This window comes from Lagopus muta, chromosome 8 (genome assembly GCF_023343835.1).
Source record: "Lagopus muta isolate bLagMut1 chromosome 8, bLagMut1 primary, whole genome shotgun sequence".
Taxonomy (NCBI): Eukaryota; Metazoa; Chordata; class Aves; order Galliformes; family Phasianidae; genus Lagopus; species Lagopus muta.
Window position 1 is genome coordinate 31,706,957 of NC_064440.1, and position 17,693 is coordinate 31,724,649.

The following is a 17,693-nucleotide window of genomic DNA, read 5'->3' on the forward strand; positions in this document are numbered from 1 at the left end:
CATCACAGTGCAAATCCTCAGCTCAAATGTGGTTGTCATGGATACTGCTCAATTTGCACAGCCTGTTCTCTGCTCCAGAAAGTTAACTTAGGATGGTTACGGTTTGGATAACCTGCAGCCAACTGACTGCAAGAACCTCTGTGACTGTAAGTAGAGGTGTTTTCCCCGTGCAACTCTAGAGATGCTCCTCAGCTGTTGCTCTTCTGGCATGATGTGCCTCATGGTAACTTACACACAGGCAAGGCGCTGCGCTTGGTTACGCAAGAGGATGGAATTAAGCACTGCACAGCATCAAGGTAATGCTGAGAGGTCGCTATGTGTGTTCACTGCAGAGGCACTGGGCTAGATGACCTTTAAAGGTCCCTTCCAACTCAAATGATTCTGATTCTCTGTGTGGTTGGTCCTCCTTAGTGCCATAGAGCAGCAGGAACTGAGTACTGTGGTTTTCCCCTCAGGTAGTAAGTAGCTCTCTCAATGACCCGCAAGGTATTCTTGCAGTATGAAAAACTGTGAAGTGGGATTTTATTACTTTTTCATCAGAGTCTTCTTCTGAAGTTCTGAATTACACTTTACATTGTGTAATATCATGCTGGCAAGAAAAATAAACCGGAGCCAAGCTAAAAAAAATGTGACATTTTTTATTGTGTCTGTCTTGACGTTTCCATCACACCCCTGAAATACTGTTGAGTTCTGGGTATAAGATGTACTGGGAAAATGTTCTGCCTGCCTTGTAGAACCTAGGAAAGTCTGCAGGATGAGTAAAATTGGTGCTTTTGAAAAGGAGCCTCTGTCAGGAGGATGGAGCCAAGCCAGCGTAGTACCTCTTGCTTTCTAAGACCTCTCGTGTCCTCCCTCATTCCTCAGTTGCAGAAAGATCCCTGCCTGCTTGAGAGCTGCAGCCATGGGGAAGACTCCTGTGCTGCTCTTTGAAAGGCAGAACCTTTGTCTTGTCTGTCCCAGCTGCAGTACACCTCCACCCCATGCATGGGCTGTGCCTTTCTGGCAGTCATGAGTACTGCTGGGAGGAGATGCTCGTGTCACCTTTAAGCAAGGGAGCCTGGAAATGGAAGCAGCAGAGAGCGTAGTGTGGGACTGTAGATGTTGCTTTCCCACTGCTCTGGTAGGATGGGGCTCAAAAAGAGCAGCCAAGAATATGCCTTCTTTGTGCTGGTGGAAGCATATTCTTGGAGCATTGCAGTGTGGACCTGCCCTGTGCCTGCTCTGGGCAGCGCTTTTTCAGCCTTCCTAGATCTGTGTTGAGCAAAGCTGGAAGTGGCTCTGCCCAGCTGCACATCATTTCTCATCACCATGCTTTGTTCTGGCACTTTGTCTCACCTCCTCAGCCCTGTCGTTCCTTCCCTCCCTTCCTTTCCTCGCCTTCCTCCAAATTAGCGCAGTGTGTAAGAGAAAGACTCATGCTGTTGGTTTGCAGCAGCGTGACTGTCAAGGCTCGTGTACATACATGAAAGGCAATGGCTGATTTTCTCTGTTGATGATGTCTGTCACTCAGGACTGAGACAAAGCCCCCTGTAGTCTTGACACATCCTGGCTTCCTTCATTGCAAGAGCTCTCCTTGGGAACAGAGCTCATTTCAACGCGTGCTTTTGCTTTTACATCCGTGAGCTTACTGAAGACTGTGGGCTTGTTTTAGGAAGCACTGTTAGTCTGAAGACAGATTAAATGCAGTATTCAGTAAGGTACATGTAGTACCATGCATAATTTCAAAGTGTGTTGGATTTTTTTCCCCTGTTCCTTTAGGGAAAAAAAAATGATGCGATCGTGTCTTACGAACTTAGTGGTGTCTGGCAAAGTCTTGGTGAGTTGTCAGGTTATGCTGAAGTAATATCTCAAAGGAGCAGGTCTCCAGCTTCCCAGTTTCGGAGCAGTATGTGTGTGAGAATGCTTGACCTGAGTGTGGTAGCATACATTTTCTGGTGTACCGTACAGAGGTGGACATAGTGCTGCCCCTGTTAGGGGAAAGGCATCTCAGATCTTAACGAATTACTTATTCTTGGCTGCCGGCTCAGAGGGTTGCTAGTTTCCGTTTCACTAAATGACTGGAGCAAGCATTTCTTTTCTGGCGATGAGTCCAGTGAGCTTTTCCCTTCAAGCCTGTGAAGATACGTCTCGTGTCTACACAGCAGTTTAATGGGTGTCTGAAATAGCTGAGGTTTCTTAAAGCAAATGGCAAAAGGTGTGGGATAGTGCTATGCCAGCACCTCTCAATTAGCAGGGTCTTATGCAGCCCTTCTCCTGGAGGCCAAGTCCTTGGCTGGAGGAAGCCTCTAGGGCTGTGCCGCAAGGGGAATCTGGGGCTGAGACTGTGTAGTCTGGGGGAACTTGGTGACCTGAGCTCTTCTTGCTTTGCTGACGAACTGAGAAAAAATAGGCTAGCAATTCACTTTACAAGTCTCTTAAGCTATTGTAAGAGTTTATGGGAGCTCATTATGCAATAAATTATAGATATAAAATAGCAGGTGGCACATCTTGCAAGCAGTATGCATGAAAATTCGTCTCGACAAGATTAGGAAAACAGCCCCCAGACCTATCTTCACTGAGCAACTACAAAGCAAGGAAGCTGTAGTTAAGAGAGATGTGGCATTGATGACATGTCTGTGCTGGCGAGCAGGGCAAAATCACACAACCACATAAGCTCGGGGCTTGGAAGGGACTTCAAGAGATAGAGTCCATCCTCCCTGCTAAAGCAGGTAGCCTGCAGTAGGTCACACAGGGAAGCATGTAGCCAGGTGTTGAGTATCTCCATGGAAGGAGGCCCACCCTCTCTCTGGGCATCCCGCTCAGTGCTCCACCACCCTTACTGTAAACAAGTTCTTCAGCACATTTGTATGCAACCTCCCACGTTCGATTTTGAGGCCATTGCTCCTCGTCCTATTGCTGCCCACCACCGAGAAGAGCCTGGCCTCACCTATCTGCCTCCCACCTCACTTTTTATATTTATTAAGATTAATCAGATCCCCCCCTTGGTCTTTTCCCCACGCTGGACAGACCCAGGTTACTCAGTCTTTTCTCATACGGGAGGTGCTCCAGGCCCCAGTTGATTTTTGTGGCCCTTTGCTCAACAGTAATTGTTAGCAGAATGATTTCTTTCCTGCTAGTTAGAAAATCATATGCAGTATTGGAGACACCATTTGTAAAACCCAGACACCGTATATTTTCATCAAATGTAGCAATTGTCTCCATCTCTGAGGCTCCTGAAACATAAACCCCCTCAGGGTCCTAGCCGGGCTGCTGTGTGCAAGCTGTGAAAATATTGATGCACTCATTTTATCCTTTGCCTTCCTTGTCCTTCTCTTTCCTTTCTTTATTCCTTACTGGCAGCCACTAGCATAGCCAAGTTATTTCTGCGCCAAGATGAGGAAACTTTCCTCCTCAGCCAACTGTGCTGACACTGCTAACCTTGATTTCCATAAATGATTGAACAGTGTCTCCTGTCTGCAGCATATTTCAGGCTCCACTTACCCGAGGTTCTTGGAGAAAAGCTTAGAGAGCTTTTAATCTTTCCCATCTCCGCCTCCCCATCAGCTTTGGTTCTGACTGTCTGCTCCTCCGTGGCCGTGAGCTGCCCCGACCAGCAGCAGCAGTGCTGGGATGCTTTACTCTGCAAAATGACTTTTTCCGAGTTGTAGGGTTTTGACATTTATTTTAACAGACTGAAAAAAATTGATGTGGATTAGTATAGTGGAAAGGAGATTTCTGTGGTCGTTGGACAAGCAGTGCTACTTAAACTGTGGGAATTAGGAAGCGTTAGGAGTAATCCGGTCTTTTGTAACACAGAAGCAATTAATTAGCATTTAGAATAAAGAAATTTGGGATGACATTGCTCATTTTTGCAGCATTAAAACTTTTTACAGGCCTGCTGGGTACAAGAGGGACGTTTCTATTATTTGAAGGCTCTGCTGCTGGGAGGAAAACATTAAGGGAAAGGAAGAGAGTATTCTAAAAGGAAAAAGCTACGTGGAAACCTTTGGTGCTAATGGATCAGATCCATTTGCAGCCGTAGTGTTTGCAGACTGTTGTGTATAATGCATTATTGTGCAAAACACAAAATGCTTAAAAGTAATTCGTGGCAATTTAGGTTTTATCATTGCTTGCACGCTGCTCTGGGGGAATGAGGAGCAAAAGACAAGCTCCCAGACGGGAGAGTTAATAGCTCTAGAAGTGCTGCTCTGCAGGCAGCTGAGTGAAGCTGATGACTCCAAGGCAGAGCTGGGCCTTGGGCAGAGGGGCTGAAATGGAAGCACTGTACCTTGCTGAGGGGTGGAGGTGGAACAGCACAGGGAAAGTATATGCTTAGTCCTCATCACAGTAACTGCGTGGTAGGTAGGTCATGTGGCAGTCTTTGGAAAAGACCCCTAAACTGGAAGGAGGAGAAATATCACATAATCACAAAATAGTTTGAGTTGGAAGGGATCCCTAAAGATCTTCTGGCACAACTCCTCTGCAGTGGACAGGGCCACGTACAGCTCCATCACGCTGCTTAAAGCGTGGTCCAGCCTGACCTTGTTACCAGGGATGGGGCATCTACGTCTCTGAGCAAGACAGGTGCTTCATTCTTTTGAATAAATGGAAAGACCAAAAGGTCTCCTCTGCAGCTTCTTATTAGCAGTGAAATGCAGCTCATCTGTTTTGGGCCACGACCCTCTGGAAAGCCAGCGTTCAGAGCAGATCAGGTGCCATCCCCTGCAGTGCTGAAACTGGTGGGCCAGTACGTCTCTTCATCACAGCACAAGACTGGTGTAAAGCCTGCCAGTTTAAGTGCATTCCTCACTGGGACAAATTCTTTGTGGATCTTTGTCCAAGGCAAGAGGAACAAAAACAAAATTATAGGTGTATATACACACAAAAAGGAAGCTTTTCTAATGCATTCTGCGTTGTGATTACTAGGAGATGCTCAGAGAAAGTCAAGAACTCCATTCATAGTAGTGGGATCAGATTCTTACAGGCACTTAAATGCTAACTTCTTGCTTTCTAGATAGATGCTTTGAGTCTGGAGCTGCCAGCTCTGCCCTGTCCCTCCTGTTTCCTTGGGGGAGACTCTCTGAAATGTCTCCTTTTCGTCCTGGTCAGGATTGCTGATTGCTGATGCAGCCCATCCCCAGCAAATTCCTGGGACAGAAAAATGCTTCCCACTTTGGCAGGCTGTATTTTGACTGTTTGGTATATTTGATATTCAGCTGCAGGCTAAAATCACATTTATTGTGCTAGACCTTCAGCAGAGAGTTGATAGAGGTTTCAGTTCAGGCAACTGGAGCGTGTGTTCAATGCTGATGATAAATGAGCGTGTGTAAGTACAGAGTTATTATTTTTGTTTATTCCTTAAAATGCTATCTGGTCACCTGGGCTGCCTGCTGCAGGTGTGTCAGTGCTGAATGCTGTTGCCCCAGGCGTTTAACTCTCCCAGGAGCCACCTTTTTGGGCATGTGCTGCACAGCGTTGTTTGTACGGGTGACATGGGAGGGCTGCTAGGACACAGAGTGCTGAACGCTCAGCTGTCCAGAACATCGATCTTTCTGCTAGCTTAATTAGCTTATTTTAACATTCCTCTTCATCCTGTGGGGGTTAGAACTGATGGTAGCTGGAGCTGCGGTTCCTACAGCTTGTTTCATGTCACTAATTATTGCCTCTAAGTGGATGGTACACTCCGCTGACAGCCTCTGCAGCGTGTTGGAGCAGTCGCTCTCCCTTCATTCGCTGTCAGAACTGTCTGAAACCTTCCCCTTCAAAGCAGCAGAATCGTTCAGTTCTTGCTGGGTGTTGCTTGGGCAAACTGGTGGAGCACTGCAGCTAGCACAGCCCTGCAACAGCATCGTGGTGCAGGCAAGCAGATCCAGTCCATGTGAAAGAAGGAGAGTCTGACTAAAATCACTGAAATTAAAAGCAAATGAGAGGCAGCCTTAAAGACAGGTGGTACCAGCAGCCCCCATCATACACCTTTCTCCCTGACAGTGGCCATTTCAGTGCCAGACTGCTGTTTGCATCCATACTATCCATAGTATTTGTCCAGTGTATTCTGGTGGAAGATTTGCAATAGGGAGAGGGTGTGTAGGCAGGACACACAGAAGAGCCTGCTTGAACAGGCTGGTTGCTGTTACTGCCCAAGCATTTCTCACAGAATGAAAGGCATCACAAGAGGGGGTTAGCAGTGTCTGGGGTGTAACCTCTGCTATTTAACGTGGGTCAAAGGGGGAAGGCTTCAGACCCCCTTCTGTAGAAGTATGTAGCATCTCAGTCCTTACAGTGTTGAGTTTGTGCTAAGCTACCTGAACAGGGACTAAATAGCATGTGTATCTCTTTCTATTTTTTTTTTATAGGAACAGAGAGTTTTCCTTGTTTAACAACCACACAGAGCACCCTATCATCTGCTTGAACAGGTATGACCTTTTTTCTTGCTAGAATAGTTCCACAAGGAGGCTGCTTTACCTGGCTTTGAGAATTGAGAACAGAGCAAGAAAACTTCTCTAACTCCTGGAACACTTCATTTTTCTGGGGTTAGTTCCCACTTTCCCACTTGTGTTTATGTTTCTTTTGTTTTAGTTCCTGCCTTGGTTTTTTTTTTTTTTATTTTCAAAGCTTCTTGTGTCTGATGGGAGCCACTGTGCCCATTGCCTACGGAGCTGTCTTCCAGGTTTGGTTAGCAAGGACCTGCTTACAGCTCAGGGTGGAGACAGTGTTAAGGTGGTGTTGATACTGAAGGAGAGCACCTGAAAGAGGTGACGGTGCTGTTTGCATGCAGCTCTGGTTCAGCATGCCCTGTGCTGAGCTGTGCCACTGAAAATTTGGGAAGAGTTTAGCAGAGCAGTGATAAGCTAGTACTGCCCAGTCTTCAGAATTGAAAATGGTTTTGTTAGATCTGGGGAATGAACATTTTCTCTTCTTTGGAAGAAAGAAATCTTTCAAGAGAGCCCATCTCAGACAATTGAAAACTCTCTATGACACTTGAAGCCAAGTTTTATAGGGAATCTGTGTGGCCTTTGCTGTACTGATGAGCACGTACTTGTTTTACTAGTGTTTCTTCATAGGTATTCATTGATTTAACTTACAGATAGACATAGTTACTTTTCACTCAAGCACAAGTTTGAAATGCTGAAGACAGGATTTTGAACTTGGGGATATAAGAGTGGAGGCTGGGGGAGAAAGCAGTTAATGGTGACTGATATTCATCAGAAGTGGGCAGTCCATTCTGGACCCTGTTTTACTGAAGTTATGCAAGGTGCTGTTTTTTGATAAGGGCTTTGTGTGCCAGCCTCTCCTGTCCTGAGGGATGTGCTGCTGGAGAGGGGGCGCAGGCTTCTCCCACCCTGCGTGCATTTGCGCTTGCTTAGATACATTCTAACCCTAAACATCCAAGGGGTTTTCTGGTGGCAGCAATGTGCCTGAGGATGTGCCAGCACTTGGGAAAGGAACACTCAGCTCCTGGCATGCCCTGGGGCAGCACGGCGCTGCTTGTACTGATCCTGTATGCTTCAGGAATTTTCCCATGGCCCTGAAGTACCCTCGCAGCCACGAGCGAGTACGAAATGGAGGATTAAATTAGCTTTGTAGATTTAAAGTAACGGGACGTTTCATTGCGGTCACCATTTCTTTGCTGGTGATAAAATTCTCAGACATCTGCTTTGCTGGGCTTAAGCAGTCTGTGCATGCCTCTTATTTAACTGATTGGTCTGAATTATTACTTCTGAAATAAGGAAAAGATGTTGGAGCACCCCGTAGCTTCTTGGTGCTGCTCAGGTGTTTTAAGAAGAGGGCAAGTGGGTTTGAAATGAAAGAGAAGGAAAGGCTTGTTCATCAGAACTAGGTTTTTCTGTGCAGGTTCACTGCATCACTGATGGCATGATAATATCTCATGAGCATGAGCTGTCCTTTGTCCCTATAAAAACAAAAACCACCCACTTTACACTGATTTTCACTAGTAAAAATAATGAGCAGCAAGTGGGTGATGGGGAAAGCTTTGATAAAGGAGGTCAGGGCTCAGGGAAAGGAGCTTGTCCCAGTGCATCCTGTTTAAGGGCATCACCGGGGCTGGGCTTGGGTGGGCAGGGGAAGTGACACAACCAGCAGGGTGGCACAGAGGGCTGCAGAAGGGTGACAGAAATCACATTGCAGAGCTGTGATGTCAGCGTAGCCTGTTCCTAACATGTAGAGCTGAAAGCTTGGCTTCAAAAGCAATATGGCTCTGTGATGGTGCTATGTTGATATGTTTATGGACAGCGTGGGACCAAGGTGGACCTGCAGCATGCTCAGAGAGAACACTTGTGCCCCTGCTGGCTCTGCCTTCTCTTCTCCCACGCTGCTGGCTTGCGTATCTCCTGCTTGGCACAGGGAGAGCTGCAAGGAGGCATCTCCACTAAGCAACTGTGGAAGGGTTGAATAAGGCTCTTGGCACACCCGGTCTTGTTTCCAGCATGGCATCCAGCCCTTCTTCAGCAGCAGCTAGTCTTTTAAAAGTAGTCTCCTACTGACCAGTGGGCTGTTCTGCAACTGCACTGTGAGCTAGAAACCTCTCCCTAGCTTCCAGCTGAAATTTGTCAATGGCACAAAACCAGTCTTTGTGGGTTTTTTTTTTTTTTCACCTCTGTGTTTATCCTTTGTCACCATTCTACTTTTTTCTTGCTTTGAAGGGAGTGCTGTTATTGATTGTATAATCAACCTGCCTCTTTTCTCCTTTCTTGTGATCTTAATAGTCATTTTTTGCTCTCTCCTTTGAAAACGCCTGTTTTGAACAAAAGCCAGAACAGCAGAACCGACTTACTTGTATTTATCTGCTATCATCAGCATTTGCTGCATTTTGAAAGGCCTCAGGCATAGTTGTTAAGCAATGGAAAGAAAGGAGAATGTCCCCTGTCACTGGTAAATTGTGATGATGATGGTGCTGGTGTTAGTAATAATGCTACCTTTCAGGCTGAGTCACTAGTAGGTGCTTCAAACCTGTTTACAGCCCAGAAGCAAGATTGTTCAGGGAGGAACTGACAGGCAGAGATGACATGACTTGCTGCAGCTTTTTGGTAAGCAGCACACCAGCTCTGTGGGCCCGGAGGTGGGCCAGAGAGCCTGGGGGAGAAGGGAAAAATGTCTTCCTTACTTTCCTCTGCAAAATGCTGAACAGTGCCGGGTTGGTTTGCGGGATGAGGTTGGTGAGGAAGGGAAGCTGGACTGTTCTGTGCACTGCAGCTCATGCTCAGTGCTTTTGTGATGATCAGCAGCTGGCACCAGCACTAGGCCTTCGCACTGCTGTGCCATATTTCAGAGGAGCAAAAATAAGGAAGGTGAGCTGGTGTATCTAGCTCACATGGAAACTTAGGAGCAGTTGAGAAGCATATTTTCTTTTGCCTCTTTGGCTCTAAAGTCAACATAGTGCTTCCTGCAGCTCAAGAAGCGGTCCAGTGTGCTAATGTTGAATTTTCACATAGCTTCCTAGTGCTGAGTTCCATGGAAGTCTTCCATGAAGTGCCTGGCTGTGGCTGGTGGCAGGGCTGGGGTTGGAAGTCACTGCTGCCTGCCACGCCGTCGTGGAAAAAATGATCCCACTCCAAGAGGAGAGCTGTGAGTGTCTTTGTAGCACAAGTCATCAGCTGCTTCAGCAGTCCTGGCCCCTGTGGGCTCAGTGCTAGAAAATCTGATGCCCAGAGATAGGGCTGAGTTACTGGGCGTAAGCAGTGATGTTAGTAAATACGCTTCTGAAAAGAGGCAGTGGGAGTAATGGCAGTGCTGTGAGCGTTCTGGCACGTGAGGGGTTTGTGAGTGGCGCGGATTCGTTTGTGTTGAGGAGTGAAGCTTATGAGAAGAACAGATGTTTGAATCATAATGTTCTTTCCAGCACAGCTGATGAAAGAAAGCTCCTCATAATCGTGACCAGAAACTATTCTAGTTGTCATCCTTAAGATGAGTCATTTTTTTCCCTCCTTTCCCTCTGAGACTCGGGTTCCTTCTGAAGCAGGAAGTTATGAATCAGTCCGTTCTCTGGCTCTGACACACTGGGCAGCTGGAAGAATTGCATAGGGAGTGGGATAACAGTGCAGGAACCATGCTCTGCTGCGGGCTTCTCGTGTAAAGGGAAAGCTTGACATTAGAGAGACAGCTTGTTCTCATCTTTGTTTTCCAAATCATCTTCAAATTTATTATCAGAAGGCTCCAGGACATTTCTGTCATAAAACTGGCAGTTTGGCCTTTTGCTGCGTTTGTGTGCGATGTGTGGGGATCTCATGGTGCTCAATCAACAACCCTTTCTTATCAATTAGTTGATAACGTTACCCCTACCTATGTCTGTAAGAGTCCTCTGTAGCATGCTGTATCCTCCTTTCAGTTAAAACCTTTTTGTGCAAAAGAAATTTTTCCTTGCTTATACAATTACATAATTTTGCTGTGAGAAACTGTAAGAACACAGAAGGAGTCTGCTTCCACTTTATGAATGGAATGAAAACAGAATTAGACACAGCAGGATCAAGTCTAGGGTTAATGGCAGTGTGCCTGGGAGCGAGCTACTGTGTGCAACAGCTTTTGCTGTGACTCTTGTTAACGCTCTGCGATTCAGTGCTCTAAGCACCATAATATTAGTAACTAGGTGTCCAAGTCTGCCTTAGATCACTGTTGTGTTAGATGCTGTGTGCTCCAACAGTGGAGTTATTCCAGAGCCCAGAGAGCTTACACTCAGACGTAGGAAGAGAGACAGAGATGTGAGAAGCAGGCACCATGCTGGTGAGACCATGTTTGCTGGTGTAATTACCAGCTGAGAGACCCTGTAGTTCACGCTGGGAAATTGTAGATGGAAATCAGTACTCATGTGTGGCAGCTCACTTGGGACATAGCAGCATGAAAACACATACATTATGCAGCTAGCTAGGGATCTAATTCTGTTTTATTTGTGGGTTGGTTTTTTTTGTTTTCCTTCTTAAAATCCAGTGTATTGAGAGTTAGGAAATACACAGCACCGTTCTGTCTCTCTGCGGTTTAGCATGTTTTCCATTAGGAATATGTTTTTCTAACTCTGACAGTTCAGTTACTAATGCAGCTCCATATTCTACGTATTGACCGATGCAGCAGATAACTGAAATGGACAAAATGGTTCAGCTCCATTAAAAATTAAGCTGAAGGTTTGCCCCAAATGGAATCAGACGCCATCCCCTCTTTTTCCCCAAGTGCAGAGTTTAGACGTTTTATTTCAACTAGCAGTAGAAATAGCTAATTAAACCAAGATAAGCTTTTTTTAGTTTTTTTTCTGGCCTGAACAATGTAAGGAAGATCTGGTAAAGCATTCCTTCTGCACCTTGAATGTTTCTATACCTATCAGAGGAAATCTACTTTGAAATGCTTGGCGTTGAGTCTTCATACTGATTTGAGTTCAGTTGAAATGATTGGTGGTATTTGGCAGTGTAGGTTGGTAGCCAGGACCATAGGAGAGGAATAAGGGCTGAGCTCTTCTCCTTATATGTCTCCATCCACAGAGGCATTCATGTCTTTCATCTCTTCTACCCATCTGTGGATTTCCTAAGGTGGTAGGTAGGAGCCTAGTGTCTTCTGTCAAATGTGACAGCAGTTGGCCAGTGTGATTCACAGTGATGTGTGTGGATAGGCACAGCAGACAGCAGAGACAGGCAACCGGAGCACAAGCACAGTGAGAGAATTAGGGAGCAAGTATTTTTGGGTTGTGCGAACACTGACACATCTTCAGCTGAACTAACCGATGGAATCAAGGCTGCTTTAATGTCAGGAGGAAATGTTAAGGACCTGTTACGTAGCTGCGGAGAGAAGTTGGAAACAGGGACTACGCGCACACCTTGTGATTTATGGCACTACTTGTGGATTCTGGCACTTCAACACATCACATTTTTAATTGCTGCCAAAGGCAGTTGTTTATAAAAGGAATTTTAGAAATGAGCAGCTATCAGAAGAAGAAATGCAGAAAGCTTTGTGTAGATCGCTGGAGGAAAGAGGGGGAAAGTGTTACGGAGAGTCTGTGAGGGTACTAGGTTGTTGGTCAGGCCAGCAGCCTTACAGACATGGGATAATTTTCTTTTTTTTTTGTTTTTTAACATTGGCATCATCAACAGGGGTCCTTAATGTGGTGGGTGGGCTGCAGCCTTCATCTCAGACTTTACATGCAGGTTTTGAACTGGGGTTATTCTTGATAGGAGGGGCTTTAAGAGTCCCTTCTGGCAGGACCAAGGGCCAGAGCAGAGTTTCTGGGCTCTCAGGGACCAGAGAAGACGAACATCCAAAGCTCCGTGCTGCTGCTTTTTGCACAGCATTCAAGGAGGCACATTATGTCTTGGCCCCTCTGTTTCTCCAGCATGCTCAGGAAGCTATTCAAGCACTGATGTCAAAGGCCCGTGTTGCAATCTTCTCCTTTTGGGTTGCTGCATGAAAAAGTTTGTCATGCTGCCTCCGGGCAGATGCTGTGTCTGGTCAGTGTACTTCCTTGAACAAAACTTCCTGAAATCTGGATATGAAGACATTGGTTGGGAGCCAGAGCATCCTCACACAGATGTAAAGAGACAGCCCTTGCCCTGAAGGATTTGCAGCACAAATAGGCAAGTTATGGACAGCGTGAATGTTGGTAATTCATGTTTTACAGATGGGAGAGCTGAAGCACAGGCTTATGTGTTCGTAAGTTCAAGGTCGTGGAGCAGAGCCCTGGACTGAACTCTGATCTTGCAGCTCAGTGCCTTAGATGGAGAGCTGTTCTGCTCTGGGGAAGATCCTCATTACTATAAAAGCATAAACAAGGGCTGCTCTGAAAGTACTGCCTCCTATTTTATGACATTGGCCCACAGCATCAGTGGTGGATGTCGGTGGTATGGCAGTAGAGGTTGAACCTTCCACCAATATTCCGCTATGTTGTGTTGCTGTGTGGCAGATGGCAGCAAAGGGGCAGGCTGACAGAATGGTATCTGACATGGAAGAGCATATGAAGCAAAGGTATGTCCTTGAATTCCTCCAGACGGAACAAGTGGCGCTCAGTGACATTCATTGACACTTGGTGAACATTTATGGAGACCAAGCAGTGGGTGTGAGCGCAGGGAGGCAGCGGGTGGCGTGTTTCAGCATTGGTGAAAGTGACAGTGAGTCACCTCTGCTGGTGCAGATTCTTATGAGCGTGGCATGCAGGCTCTCCTTTGGTTGCTTTTAGCAGACCGTATGCAGCTAATGCCCAATGGAAGAGGACAAAGTGGCAGCAAATAATAAATTACGTTAATCCAGAGAAGAGATGAGACAATCGTAATCTCAGCAGTCCATAGATAATAAAATAGAAATCTTTTTATTCAGTGAAGTACCTTACAATTGCTAGTGTTATTAATCTCCTGGAAAATCCATGCCTGTGAAAAATAAGCCAGGCTTTTTTTTGAACGTGAAGTAGAGAAATGTTGTTTTCATCACCAGGAGGTCTGGATAATCATGACATTCATCTTGTTCTTCTTTTAACCCAATGGGAGCAGGATTCCAGGTTCCCTGCACTTAGCAGAAAGAAACAGAGAAGGCAAGGTGGAATAAGCATCAGTGATCTCAGCGAGCTGGTCCTGCTAGCCTCAACCAGCACTCTGAGACTTCTTTGCATCACATTCCACTCCCATCTCTGATATACCCATTGGCCTCTGTGTGTGTTTTGCTGCATGTTTGAGAGCTTCCAGCGGCCGCAGAATACCCTTCTGTGCCCTTGAGTCCAACATGGCACTATTTCCATTCACACCTGAACAACTCGTGGAGGGCACCGCCAGCTTCTGTTGTCCCATGATGTCAGATTGTAGGTTTATCACCTCCTCTGGTGAAGAATGCATTGTTTTCTATGGTGAATAGAACAGTTAATAATGTATGAAAATGAGGTGAAGGAACAATAGAACTACCTGTTCCAGTTTGCATTTTCCTCCTTAGAAGATGGCAGCCAGGGTCTCTGGCGTGATGCTTGCCCTCTGCTGGTAATAGATATGTGCTCTTTGGGCTGATTTGTGTGAAATCCTTTAGAGGAGACCTTATGCTCTAACACGGATGTTATCCTCAAGAGGGGATTGGTCTTTCATGGGAAAATTCATTCTAGTCTCATTTTAAATGGGATGCAGCCTGGCTCTTAATTAGAATAATGGTGGGTTTTTTGCTCATGGATAAGTATATGTGTCCATCTTGGGAAGAGTTGCGTGAGGCGACTCCTTTACTGTGGCCAGTAAATTACTCTGAGTAGCTTTGGTTTGTCTCAGATCGCTCAACAAATACTTTGTTGTCTCAGGTGGCTGTCAGGGCTGCCCTTGCTTTGCACATGCACTTAATGTTCTAGTTTCAAATCTGTGACGTAGTGCAGAACGTACACATGTGCTTTATCTTCCTTGAATGGAGTGTTTTCTAATGGTGGTGGGTGACAACCACACCGTCAGCTAAATTTTGTCCAGAATGAAGTATTCAGCAAAATGTATCTGGGCATCTCTGCTGCCTCTCACTGCAGAAGGTTGTGAAGCTCGTGAAAATGCTGCAATGCAGCAAGTGTACTACCACTGATTAAAAGGGGATTTTTTGTTGTTGATGTTGTTGTTTTTCCCCCTTTCTGCAAGCTTGTAGGTGGCATTTTAATCAAGTTCTCATGGCAACAAGCATAATTTAAAAGCGCTGAAGCTTACAAAATTAGTCTTTTTCTGTATGTGCTTGAGGTGGGTGTTAAGTCACTACAACTGCAGCAGTGCTGGTTATTTCAGCGTTTCTGGTGCAGAGATGACAAGGGAAGGAAAATGGAAGGAAGTGTTGCTGAATGCAGAAAATCCTGCTCTGCTTTTACCACGTTCTACTGTTGTCTTTTATGTAAAGAGGGTGCAGTTAAACAAATGTGTAATGTACTCCTTACGCTGCTTCTAAATTCTTTCAGATGTGTTCTGGCATCATATTTCCAGTGTGCTTGTAATTCCTGGAGTTGCCTTATTGGCAGGTATTTTGTTTCACTCCCAGGAACGTGACCCCCATCAAAACATACACTTAAATGCCTGCAAAGCTGGGGAACAAATATGGGATTTTCATTGATCGCAGTGTGTGTCAGTAGAGCAGAGAGCAGCAGGAAAGGGTTAAAAGGAAATCAGGGAGTATCTGAATTGAATGCTTCGCTTTCAGTTAATGAATTGGTCTCTAAAGTGCCACATGGTTAAAACATGGTAACCTATGGAAATCAGGCACTCCGATCTCTGGATGGTCTGCTTCCTGGCCATGTGTAATGAGAATACTTGAATTTGTTGCGCTCTGTGTTACTTAATGAATTTATACTGCAGTGTCTTTGTAGTCCTGCAGATACGCAGGGAACAGGGGAACGTGAGCCAGTAATTCTTGGGGTGTCAGGAAACATAAGTCAGTGCTTGCTCTTTGCTGCTTTGAAGGAAGCTGGTTTTTCCTGACAAAACATTAAATACTTGTTAGGAATGAGCTGATGGTTTTTTGTTGTTGTTGTTTTTAACTATCTCTTGCCTACAGGAGGTTAACATTACATTCCCAAATGGCTCTGCCTGGCCAACCTGTAGAAGAATTACCACCTTGTCTGTGTATTGTTGGTGATTAATGCACGTTGGCGACCTTCCAGCATGGATGTGTCTGACTTTGTCAGTAGGGGCAGACCCACACCTTCAGGAAGGTGCTGAAAGTAAAATTTACAGAGCTAACAGCACTGCCAGTAAAACAGAGCCATGCCCTTTGCTTTGGGAAAGGACAGCCGCATCTCAGCTACGAGAAGGAAGCTCTCAGTGTCTCCTTAGACTTGCACAGTTGTTCATTTGCTTTGCAGCAAGGCTGCTCTTCTTCCTTGTGAATACATCAGCTTTTTAGGCTTTTTCCTGCAAAGGAGCTCATGGTTCAATGTCGTTCAGTTGTGCCCTTTCATATCTAATTTGACTATGCATAAATGCTCTGCAGTGGTTTGCAGAGAGGTGACAGTCGTGGGCCCTCAGTGTATTTCCTGGTGTGGTTACATCACCAGGCCTTGATTGCCTCCTTCCATTTCTGTGATCTTATGGCTTTCTTGCTCAGGAATGGCTGAAATGGGAAAATGAACATTAGGAACTAAGGCAGAAGGAATATTTTTAATTTAGATTTTGATGAAGCCCTGGAGTGAAAAGTGCCTTGAAGTTGGGTCATCAGAATATTTTCCCTGGCGCCTTCCATAGCACTGACTGAGAACATGGCAGGGAATTTGAGTAGATGTCTCTGAATGCTGTCCTGATCCACCCCAATGTGCCTTTCTTTTCTCCCTACTTGCAGCAGAAGGTGGTTCTGGCACGAGAAGAAGTTTAAGAGAGTTTTGGGCAGTGTGTGTGAATCTCTCAATAGATTTTGGAAATCTTTCATGTTAAGACCTCCTGGGATTCTGAACAGGTAAAGCAACAGAGAAAGGTCGAGAGCTGAGGAAAATACAGCCATGTCCTTTCTTTTTTTTTGTGATAGGAAACAGAGACAGCAGTGAAACATGAGCTAAGTGGAGAGAACTGTTTCCACAGCGACTTCCCGTCACAGTTGTGTGCATTTAGTATTGATATAAAGAAGCCTTCTATATAAAAACATGTTGTCTCAATAGTCACTCCTTGCGTGGAAAAAGGAAGAATGCCACCCCCATTTCAGAAGCTGCAAATGGTGATGAGCAATGCTCCTTGGAAGCCGTACAGCAAAGCATAGCACAATATATTCTTCAAAGCACCGTACGATTTGAATGGTTGGTGTTTGAATGATCAACTCTATCTTTTAAATGGTAATTTTTTGCACTTGATCATGGGTCTGTGTCAAGTATAGTGATGTGGGTATTGTTGTCTTTATTAGCCAGATGTTAACAATTCCCATTTTGCCCAGTACAGCTCCTCTAAAATGCTCACAAATGCAAAGTCAACTGAAATAACAAGGATTGCTGTTTAGGAGCTCCTCCCATCCCAAATCCTTCCGTATCAAGTCAGGTGCCTTTTTGAAGGACAAGTAACAATTTGCTTCAAGAAGAATCTCCTGGCTTCTGTAATATTCCCAGAGAACACTGACAAAGCACCAGAGTAAATCCATTCTGGAAATGTCTGCTGATTGCCATGCACACAGTGGGGGTTGATCTTAGCAGCGCTTCCGGTAAAGGAGCTTTAGGTTTTATTCTTTCCTCTGGTTTGTGCTGTAGCCTCATTCATATAAATGCTTTCTCAAATTGGGAACGGCTATAAGGGCAGCAGCAGAATCCTTTATATAACATACAGGTATTTTATTTAAATAAGAAAAAAAAAAATAAGTGGGACGGGGGAGGCTTTTCATCATCTCTCTGTTGCTGACAGTGCATAATGTGGGGCACCAGCAGTGCTGGGAAATACCTCAGTACTGTATTCTTGGAAAAGGCTCCAGCTCAGCCAGATGGCATGCAGAAAGCATGTATGGGGTAAGAGGGGACTTTCAGGATCTGTAAGCTGATGGAGGAACCTCAGTGCCTTTCCCAAGGTTTCTGTTCTCAAGAATTTAACACTGGTGGCAGGGCTGCTTTGGATCCACGTGGGGCTAGGCCTGAGCCGTCTGCACCTCTGCATCTGAGAGTGGGTGGGAGAGGAATGAGGCCAAAGAGGGGAGCCTACTGTTGGGCCAGTTGTTTTGGTATTACTGGGTATATTAGGTATTCCTAAACATAGCGTCTGTTTCTTTGTGGGTATGTCTTCACAGCATTTAACAAGAGTGCTCTTCTGTACAGCATGGTCTGTGTTACT

At 45.5% G+C, this 17,693-nt stretch overlaps 1 protein-coding gene across 41 annotated transcripts in view; it reads left to right on the plus strand.

The window, feature by feature from the left end:
• The window catches only part of MAP2 (microtubule associated protein 2), a 192,535-nt gene that overhangs the window by 99,845 nt on the left and 74,997 nt on the right, over positions 1–17,693 (plus strand). For 39 of the 41 annotated variants that reach the window (XM_048953526.1, XM_048953528.1, XM_048953523.1 and 36 more), the window contains one exon: positions 6,333–6,392. The exons of the other annotated variants lie outside the window; for them this stretch is intronic. The gene's annotated coding sequence lies outside the window, so the exon portion shown is untranslated. The remainder of the gene's footprint in view (positions 1–6,332; positions 6,393–17,693) is intronic. 41 annotated transcript variants of the gene reach the window in all.